The following is a 10000-nucleotide window of genomic DNA, read 5'->3' as shown; positions in this document are numbered from 1 at the left end:
ACTTAATGCATCATTTTTCATCATTTTCCACTTTGGAAGTTTTAAAGTGATAGCTACAGTAAAAGGATTAAATGGCGCAGGTTTTAGTCTAAAGTCGACTGAAAGTAATTCAGTTACTCAACAAAGCTGAAGATTATGCTAACAAAATACACCCCAGAAATAAATGTTTCCTTCTTTCCTTAAGTATACACTTTTAAACACATATTTTGTACGTCTGTATTTGTATCATTAAGAAGGAATTTATTGCTGTGTTTTCTTCCGTCTAGCAACCCAATGTTTTATTGTCCGGGAGGTGCGTCAGACGGGATGATAGGGGCCTCTGACTCCGGAGCCCGTGCGCTTTCAGGCATCCGCACCAGACTGATCATTAACCCAGATGAGCCGGGTGACACACAATTACGCTCATTTCCTTCCGCCTTCCCTCGGTGTTCCGCGAGCTCGCTGCACCGACTTCCAAGTAAACACAAACACACAAATACACAACACACACACGAGACGATCCCCACACCCACAGACATAATCACTCACGCGCCTCAGACAGATCTGAACTCAAACACCGTGAAAGAGGACAGGCGGGCAGTGACCTGAACATCAGGGATACATCTCCGATATGGCTAAAAGCCAGTTGAGTCATATTGCTGGCGAGGTAACCCACCATTATCTGCTCTCTAAATAGGAAGTTACAGTGGAGGCCGTGGGCAGGAACGCCCAGACGTGTTGTCTTTGGATTGCTTTGGCTTATTTTTTTTCTCCTTCTGATTGCGGGGGTCTACTAAGCAGTTAAATACCCGTGAATGTCAACGCAACATAAAAGATTTGTGTTCCGTAATTGTTTAGATCAGCGAGTGGCGTCTGGCGAAATCAATCGCTTGAATAAAATGACCAGTTATGGTTGTTTTCATTCGTGTTTATAATTGCCGTCCGGTACTACTTTATTATTCCGTAGGCCTACTTAAAGGCTGGTGCTATGTTGCGAATCGGTCCAAACATTCATTTATTAATTCATATGCCATAGTCAACCACTCTATATTTAGCGGGGCCATTTTGTATGTCAAACTCAAATCCTTTTAAGCAAATGTTCTGACCATGTACCGTGAGCAATGGCTGAAATTGAAATAATCACTCAAGCAAGAAAATAAGAACGGTGTTTCCACCATATTTCTTTAGACAAGACTGTTCCCCCAACCCCCATCCCCCAACACACACACACACACACACACACACACACACACACACACACACACACACACACACACACACACACACACACACACACACACACACAGACAACTACCGTAGATGGCATTATCTGAGCGATCTTCCGAATAAAACCACAAGACCGCGACGTCTCGCATTATATACTCTCTGCTCGGCCTCCCTCGATGTTTATCAAAATGTGCCAGCGCTGAACACACTCCACTTTAAAAACCATTACAAATAAATGCTTTCATCGATCCGCTGTTTTGCCACGTAATTATCGGTGGGGTACGTCTCAGTTTTTTAATGGACCTTGGCTCGAACAATGGGGATTCCAGCTCGCAGAGGAGAACGTTCATGTGTAATTATTTCAACACAATGAGCCACGGACTAAGCGGCCTCATCCCTCTTGTACATTATTGGGCCCATGCGATGGTCCCTGCTCCAAGCCATTGAAAAACCTTATTCTACTGAAGCCACAGTTAATGGATCCGCGCTCCCTCCCGCCTTACCTATAGCCGTATGTGCCGTCATAGGTTTAATACTCCCTAGACCAATGTTCGCGTTGGGCTGTGTCTGTAGACCTTGGCAAATTTTAACATATTTTTCTGTGTGTGTGTGTGTGTGTGTGTGTGTGTGTGTGTGTGTGTGTGTGTGTGTGTGTGTGTCTGTTTGGTGTATGTGTATGAATGTGTGTGGGAATGCATGTATATGTCTGTGTGTATGTGTGTGGAGCTGGATGATGTATGTGTTTGTGTGTTTGTACATGGATGTGCGTGATGTGTGTGTGTGTTTTTGTGTATGTTTGTGTGTGCCTCAGCAACGGTGTACTTGCCAATCAAAGCGTCCCTGTTGGCTCTCAATCTCCCGGCCGGTGAGGGCCCCGGGGCCCGGGAGACGGAGAGAGAAGGGCTGAAGTCAGGAGTCTGGGGGGCCCACACACATGCCCTCACGTTCATACCGAGACCCCCCTGGCACGTTGTTCTCTTTCTCATTACCAATATGTCCTCTCTACTGTCGCCCTCACCCCCCCCCCCTCCCACTACAACAACAACAACCTGCCGCTCGGGGGCACTGGGGTCGAGAGAGAGAGAGAGAGAGAGAGAGAGAGAGAGAGAGAGAGAGAGAGAGAGAGAGAGAGAGAGAGAGAGAGAGAGAGACTACGCTGGGGGTTTTGTTTTCACTTCACCACGATTGCATCGCTGTACCTGGTAAAGTGGACCACATCGCCGCACATTAGCGGCATCCGCCATGCTTGTTTGGCTCGGTTCACACACACAAATTATACACACACACACACACACACACACAGACTCAACGCACACGCACACGCACACACACACACACACACACACACACACACACACACACACACACACACACACACACATACGAACAAGGCTGTGGAAAATGCCTACCCGCAAACGACGCACCAAAAGGAGAATCCACGAGACTTCATACATTTCTGATTGGTTTTCCCTGTATGCCCGGAGACTGGAAACGGTTGTACCCGTGGCTTATGGCCAACTGAAAAGCTTGTTTTTTCTGTGAGTTAAACTGAACCTGAGGTAGAGGAAGGAGAGGGGGGGGGGGAAGAGAGAGAGAGAGAGAGAGAGAGAGAGAGAGAGAGAGAGAGAGAGAGAGAGAGAGAGAGAGAGAAAGAGAGAGAGAGAGAGAGAGAGAGAGAGAGAGAGAGAGAGAGAGAGAGAAAGAAGAGAGAGAGACAGAGGCACACACACAAAGAGAGATTTATGGTGTTCAGCAGATGGATATGAATAGTCTTTTGTAGTCCACCCTCGACCAGCTCTCTGCTATGGGGACATAAAATGTCTGTTTACAGCTATTAATGCATATGTGCGTTACATAAGAAAAACAGCTTGCTCGATCAAAGATCCACTGTAAACGCTGTCATTAAACAGTGGCAATATTTTCTATACTAGAGTCACCAAAACATAAATTCGATGTTCGGTCTATCTTGTATGCCATAAATCAGTGGTTCTCTAGTTTCGATTAAATGTTTCATATTTATGGATTGCTTCGTGGGGAGAATAAGCAAATCAATAAATCAATGTAATGAGTCTAAATACCACAGTTATCTTGTGACATTAACCATAGCCCGCGTCCGTAACTCAAGAATGTGACTGGCCTGGAGCAAAAGAAAGCAGCATTCACAAAACAGAACTGGTTATTTCTGTAGTTTACCAGACTCTAAAAATAATGTTGCATTCAATAAAGAGCAAGAGGAGGGTTTCACGTAATGTCACATTCCAGAAGGCCATCTCTGTGCTGGTTCCTCTTTATAAGGAAAATAAACACAACAGATGGGCTTATTTCAGAACCTCTGGTCCACTCATTTAATAGAACCTCAGATCACTGAAACCCTCAAATACAGTAAGCTCTCTGGTGGCAACACAATACAAAAAATATATATATTTTATTTTTTTCATTAAAATACAATTTCGATTCCTCTATTTGTCTTGCACATATTTTGGAATACGAAGACGATGAAGCTGACTTGGAATTTGATAACGTTTGAGAAAAACACGTTAAAACACGTAGTGACGCTGTATTCTGTGACTTTGATTGAAAAATGATGGAGCGCCAGAAGAATGTAGACCGTAGAGGTAAATCCCAATCAATGTGCCAGTGTTTACGTTTTACTGCTCAACAACTTCATCAAAACTTTTATCGGCAACGTTCTGCGCTCCAATCAGTCGGCTGAATGTACAATCATTTTAGAAATTGGTGGGTGGGTGTGGTGGGCGACGAGGGCTGGGTGGGGTGGGTTACCCTTGGGTGCCCCCCCCCCCACCCACCCACCCCACCGCAGCAGCTGTTGGTGCAGATGTAAGGTGACAGTAATCAATGCTGATTATTAAAGTGGGAGCACCATCTCTGGTGTGTGATTAATCTTCATTCCCCCACTGTTTACTGAGGCTGGCCAGGCCTTTTGCACGTTACAGAGGATCTGCTTCTTATCGCTCCCTGGAGAGGGAGAGAGAGAGAGCGAGAGGGAGAGAGAGAAACAAAACAGTGTCACCATTAAACGTACTCTTGTCTATGGGACAGAGGAGGCAGGGAAGCAGGGGTCCTTATTGGAATGCATGGCATTTCTGTTTGTTTGTGTGTTTGTGTTTGTGTGCATGCGTGTGTGTGCGTGTGCGTGCGTGCGTGCATATATATTTCCGCTTTTGTTTTCACTGCGATCGTAAGTAATTGACTATTGACTATCGGTAATTTGCATTCCCATAGAGCGGGTTTCTCCTGCGGACGTCGACGTTGCTAACGACGATGGGAGCGGGGAACATGTGGGTTCCTGCTGGGTGATGTAGGGACACATAAACCCAGGGCCGGATGAAGTGTCTCCTGTAAACTTTGGAGAGTGTATTGTTTACTTTGGGGGGGTTGTTGGTCTATTGTTTAGGAAGGTGTAGCTATTTTTGACCTTGATGGTGCTTGGCGGTGGCAGCGTTGGCGGCATTGAAGCCAGCCATTCATCATCCCTGCACCGCTGCGTCCCCCATCAAACTCAGATTAATGTTGAAGAAAAACTCAAAGGAAAATCGAATCACCCGAGTCGCTCGCTTTGTTTTGGTTCGAGGGCATTTTTCGTTACACTGCCAGGTCAATTAAATACACAAATCAATAACAATATAACGAAACAATATGAATACTGGCAGCGCAACACGCTGAGTGTTAATTAAAACAGGACATAATAAAGTGATAATACACTCTCGCAGAGGAACAAACGAACACCCAAACACACTTGAAGGTGCTTGTTTGTTTGCTTGCGCAAATATACAGAGAGAGAGATAATAACCGTCAGTGGAGATAGGAGTAGAGAAGGTGCGAAAGAGCATCTCTTAAGATTTAAGTTTGTGTGTGTGTGTGTGTTTGTGGATGTGTGTGTCAGTGTGTGTGTGTGTCAGTGTGTGTGTGTGTGTGTGTGTGTGTGTGTGTGTGTGTGTGAGAGGCTCGCTGCACAGATGTGGCTGTGCGTATGTTTGATATGCAACGGTGGAACACCATTACCATTTCTGGATGAGGTTGAAGGCTCCTGGTGACTTCAGCTACTGCTGCCCGGGACTGCGGCAGATGGGCCCGTCCTCCCAGAGACTCCTCCCCGGGTACCACCCCTCCCGCTCCCCCTCACCCATCACACACACACACACACACACACACACACACACACACACAATACCCCCGCCTTCCCAAAATCTCATCCCACAGGTGGCAGGATTCTGCAGCCCCCTTCTCCCCCCTCCCAATATCCCCCTTTTTCACACACACACGACAGACACACACGAAGCACACACACATACAAACACACACACACACACACACACACACACACACACACACACACATCCTGCTCCCTATTATTTTGAGATCTTCCGCTTAGAGAGATTAGCAGATTTATTCCCACGTAGATATTTAGTTATTTTTTATACTTATTTCAGCAGAAACAATTCAACAGAACCATTCTGTTCTGTCCCCCCCCCCCCCCCCAATGGTGGAACAAGAGAAGAACGACTACAACGGTTTCCGTATAAATCCATCAATGAATGAATGCTTGGTGGTGGTTGATGAAGGAGGAAGGACGGGGGCTGGTCGAGCCTTTCTATTCCCTCTGGGGGGGGGGTGCGCATCAAGGCGAGAGACAAATCAGACGTCAAGAAGCAGTGACAGCGCTGTGTAAACCAGATTATGTTATTAGTGCTGCCAGTGGCAACTTTGTGCGTGCGCAGGCCGTCGTTTGTGCGTACTTTGTTTGTTGTTTGTTCAGATATGACAGACGAAGGGATTCATTTTACAAAGTGCAACATCAGCAGCACTCATGTGCCCGTCCACAGCCCAGGGAGGATGAGGGAGAGATGCCGGCACACAGCACAGGAATGCTTATTGCAATAATTTTTTTATCCTGCCTTCGCAATAAGTAGGAGCTCATTTGATGTTGCAAAGCAAAAAAAAAACTCTATTTTTTCTTTGCGGGGGTTACTGCCGACCCATATTTTGCATTTGTTTGTGCTACTTTGTTTACTTCAAACGAGGGATTACCATTTCAAAGCTGGTCAAGTATGCCTTGCTGGTCCACACTGCAGAAAACACAGTGGCATTATGTTGTTTACTCTCAACAAGCTTAATGACAACAACAGAGCAGTCGTTGGCGACTCACTATTAGAAAACGCAGTGAACTCCGGTCGACTCTCCCATGTAGTGCTCCTGGTGATGAATAGCAACGCATTGCTCTCTGTGTGTGTAACAGAGAGAGAGAGAGAGCGAGAGAGAGAGACATAGCGCATTCAGATCCTCTCTGAAGAATCAAAGGCCCACTTTTCTCCTTCTTGTGCAGAACAGGAACTGCTGTCGATTCAAACGGTTCTATTCCACATGTGTCGCCAATCACAAACACCTTCTGTTTCCCATCAGGCCTCTTTTGACGGATGATTTGAAACGTAAAGAGCAAAGAGTGGGGGCGGGGGTTCTCTCTGAGCCCAAAGGCGTTCATGGTGGTGTGTTCCGGAGGACTCTACCCAGGGTCTCCTCGGGAGCCAACCAGGGGAACAAGGGGCTACGGTTTGCCAACTGGCTTCTGTCTGTTTGTGATACTGGGACTCTGAGGTTTTCTACAGAGTTCTCCAGAGTACAGTATCTCACATGGGGTCCTTCACTCCCTAGCCAGGAACTGCCCCGTACCACTCATCGTACACCCTGAACGCTGGGGGAGAGAGAGACTGTGGAAAGGCTTTGAGACTGGTCAGACGTTCCTCGGCTCTGGGGAGCCCTGGTTCTGTGGTTCATGTTGGTTATTATGGAGGGGTGGAGAGGATGGGGTCAGACTCCAAATTGATGCCTTCCTCTGATTTCACGGGACATTTGTAAGCCGGGGTAGGTTGCAATGTTTCCGTGCGGAAACGTTTGGTTTTGAAGATGACGTCCGCTAAATCCGGCCCCGTCTCGCTGGTCCATCTGGGGCTCCCAGCCTCGTTGTCTCGGTCGTCGTGACGAAAGGCGAGAGGTGGAGCATTCCACGTAGTTCACGGCCCACGGGGGGAAAGGAGCGAAGACAAAGCCTGTTCTTTAGGTCTTCAAGCAGCACATCTCCGTGGCGTGCCCTGCTGTGTCTCCTGCACACGCACTCGCCATATGCTGCCAAAAGCTTCAGGGAACAGCCCCCAGGTGTGTGTGTGTGTGTGCATATGTCTGTATGTGTGTGTGCATATGTATGTGAGTGCATATTTTTGCGGATGTTGGTCTGTGTGCGTGGGAGTGTGTCTGTGTGTGTGTGTGTGTGTGTGTGTGTGTGTGTGTGTGTGTGTGCGCACACGTGTGTGCGGGTGTGCACATGCCTTCGTGCCGTCAGCCTCCCACAATTCCGCTTTCCTCTTCCCTTTTCACACTTCTGCAGAGATTTACGACTGCATTTTGTCTTGTGACAGCGTAATGCTTCCTCTGTGGAATTCCCAAACGGACGAAAGCCCCCCTCCCCCCCACCACAGAAACCCAAAACAGGTGACTCAGGACGAGGGCCTCCACACGTCGACAGAAGAAGGGAAAGGCCTCATAGGGGGGGTGGGGGGGGGCGGGACCAAAGATGAATCCCCTGGATTCGCTGGCAGGCTTTCAAGGTCTTGCAGCGTTATTTATTTATCTATTTATGTACTTATTTCTTTGTGGGTCTCACGACCACCACCTGTTTCCACTCGGTCCTGCTGCTCACACAATCACCGCCGTTCGATCCGGTGGTCGCTCCGATTGCTGTCTTTCACCACGGGAGAGAAAACGTCCCAAAAATATATAGGGACCAACCATTATACATAAATAAAAATCCATGCACAACGCCATAAAGAAGATTCATACATCCAAGTATACATCTATAAAGAGGGATTATTACAGGGTATCATCCCACAATCCTCCCTGAGGGACTTGGGGATGGGATCGCAGGTATTAAAAACTCAGTAGGGCTCTTACAAGGAGAGTAATGACAGTACAGCGCAGGGAGGTGGGTGAGGCGGGAGGAAGGGGAGGAAGGGGAGAGGGGAGACAGCTTTACTGTTCCCCTCAGGCCCTTTTCCAGTGCGAGCAGATACGACTATCTTCAACCAGAGGGTGTGTGTGGAGGCTGGGGGGGAGACACACACGGAGGGTCGCGTCGACACATTCTCCGCGCCGCGTCCGCAGCTGAGCGGTGGATTTATGGAGCGGCCCGTGTTGTAGCAGCCATTTATTTATTTGAAGTTTTTTTTGTGTGCTGAGGTAATAATGATCTAATGGGAGATGAGAAGATGAGAGCGATAAAGAGAAAGCGGGAATTTGATGACAGCAGTCGCCCGGGGAACTCTTGATTAAAAAACGGGGATGGAAGATGGCGGCGGCGGGGGAGTGAAAAGGTAATATTTGTTTCTGACAAAACGCATCGGGTGATGCATACATTGTATGATGAAGCGGCAGAATTGAACTGACTAAATACTTTAAATGCTAAAGGGGGTGGAACACCTCGGTTTCTGGGAGATAAGTGGCTGCAAAAAACGCTAACCCGTATTTCACCCTTTCCCCACGAGAGATACATTATGTAGACCAGCAAATATCTTTATCCGTTAACACTCCCTACCCTGCATGTTTCCACTCCATGCTGCCGCCAGATGTATTCTTTCAAGAAGCACCCCCCCCCCCCCCCCCATCCTTCCCTGGGTAGGAGGGGAGAGTCTGCTGGTTGTTCTGTGAACTGAAGCCAGCGCAGGCACTTAAAAACTTAAAAATGAAAAACAAATCCTCCGCCTCCACTCCACACTTGAACTTCATAAATGTGTCTTTTGTCTTTCGTCTGCAGTCTCTTCCCTCAGAGGTCCCGCCCCCAGCCCCCCCAGCCGGCTCGCTGACCAGCGAGGGGGACATGGACCGAAGGGACGAGGATGAGGAGGGGGGGATGTCTCTTCATCTCCCCCTCCTCACATAAATATGGAGACCGCGTTTTGAACCCGCATGCTGATGTGCAGATGTGGCGATGGCCGCAGTCCAACATTTGATCATGCCCCCCCCCCCCGCAGCCCCCCCATCCAGTCTACTCGAGATAAACTGCTCAGAATAAAAAAAAAGAATAATCATTTGGTGATTTCTTTAATGGCCGCCGCCTGGATGTGAGAGGAACTGTGTGTCAGCCAGGTTACTCAGAAACACATGTCTAATAAACCAGACACTTGGCTGGGCTCTCTTTGAGGGACTGCAGGCTGCAGAACAGGGACTAGAGCGCGATGGAGCAAGCACGCAAAATAGCAGGGCGTCGCTGTGCACAACAATGGGTGAAAACGTTGTCGTTTGAATCGACGATGAGGCAATGGGGAGATGATGAGCAGGTTGTTGTTTTGTCTACACATCGTTATCCCCGCTATTGATTAGCCCGCTTGTCGCTGATCGTTAAGTTGAGTGACATCAACGAGAATACAAACAAATGAATTAATAAGAATTGATTGTATGGAAATTGACATCACACCTCACCCACTACCGGTACAGCACCCAACCCGGGTGAAGCCCGGCAGCCGCCTACGAGTATGCGCCAGACTGCTCACCACTCACTGGTCACCACAGCGGAGAGGTGAGGAATGAAACCGTCCAATTAGAGACCAGGGGAGATTAGGGGGCCATGTTGGTTCAAGAGGCAGGGTGGGAATTTGGCCAGAACACCGGGGTTAGCACCCTCAGTGTGGTGCCGAGAGCCATGGGATGGTTGGGAACCGCGGCGAGCCAGGACCTCGGCCTCACTTCTCTCCCAGGGATGGTGCCCTTTGACGGGACAGTGCACCCG

The sequence above is a fragment of the Gadus morhua genome, chromosome 23 (assembly GCF_902167405.1).
Source record: "Gadus morhua chromosome 23, gadMor3.0, whole genome shotgun sequence".
Taxonomy (NCBI): domain Eukaryota; kingdom Metazoa; phylum Chordata; class Actinopteri; order Gadiformes; family Gadidae; genus Gadus; species Gadus morhua.
This window is presented reverse-complemented; position numbering follows the sequence as displayed.